This window comes from Arachis ipaensis, chromosome B06 (genome assembly GCF_000816755.2).
Source record: "Arachis ipaensis cultivar K30076 chromosome B06, Araip1.1, whole genome shotgun sequence".
NCBI lineage: Eukaryota > Viridiplantae > Streptophyta > Magnoliopsida > Fabales > Fabaceae > Arachis > Arachis ipaensis.
Genome location: NC_029790.2, coordinates 64,700,780 through 64,702,023, shown reverse-complemented (window position 1 = coordinate 64,702,023; position 1,244 = coordinate 64,700,780).

Below are 1,244 nucleotides of genomic sequence, written 5' to 3'. Positions count from 1 at the left end.
TAAATATCTCTGATAAAAAATTTATTAAATTAAATCGAAATACTATTACATTTTACTTCTGGAGTCTAATATAAATAAAGCTCTGCTGTGAAGGTATGAAAAGAAAAGGATTATACTTTTTTATTTTATTTTATTTTTGTTATTCCAAAAGATGTATTCTATTAGCTAGAAATAAAAATGGTTTTAGAAAATAAGACAAATCTCCTTTTTCCGGTTCTGTTTACTTTAGGGGTGGCAATGGAGCGGGTAGGGGCGGGTTTTTGCTCTTTGCTCTCCCGCTCCGCCGTACAACAACCCGCATAAAACCCGCCCCGCTGGCCGCTTCTACCCAACTCGCCCCGCTAAAACCCGCCCCGGTGCGGGGGCGGGTAATTACCCACCTCGAGCGGATAAGAACGGGGTGGGTACCCGCGAGTTCGGGTAGTGTTGCTACCCTAGTTTACTTATCAATTGCTGTTTTTATGTTTTTAGAGTTCGATCTTCCTTTTTTTCGTTTTTGTCAACTACGATCCTTCTTTTCTTGGACCAAATCAATTACCATCGAAGTTTGTTTCATGTAAATTTTATTATTCTGCTTAGGCATGCCCATAAGGCCATAATAGAGTAAACTAATAAATGAGGCTCACTAGGGGAAAAATATCAATGCAAGTATGACTCTCCAAAAAGGATAGGCCCCACTATAAGTAGGGTTTCTTTTCTTACCGTTTTAAATTAGGTTTTTTCACTAAAATAAAATTAAAAAATTATTATTTTTTTAAACATGATTTTTGAACTTCAATTCACTAAATACGATTTTTTTTGGCATTTAACAAATTCGTCGCACTTCTATAAAATTCTATAAAATTTATAGAGTTTGTCTTACTCCCGGTAAACTTCACTTTAAATATATTAGATTGAATTTGAATAGTTAACCATGATAACTATTATCATGATCTTCAAAATATATAAGAGTACACAAAAGTATATAGGAATAAGTTGTATTTTATTTTTGGGAAATAGTTATTTTTTTAATTTATAATTAAAAAATTAAAAACGTGGATTTTAAAAAATGGGCAAACTCTATTATTTTTATAGAGTTTGTCGGATGCGGTAAACTTGCTCTAAACAAAAAAAAATTGTATTTTAAGACGAGGAATAATAATTTTTTTTATTTTAATAAAAAAAAAACTTTTAAATCAAAGCCCATATCAAGACCAAAAACTCCATGACCAAAAAAGAATAGACCGATGAAAAAATCAAGGTCA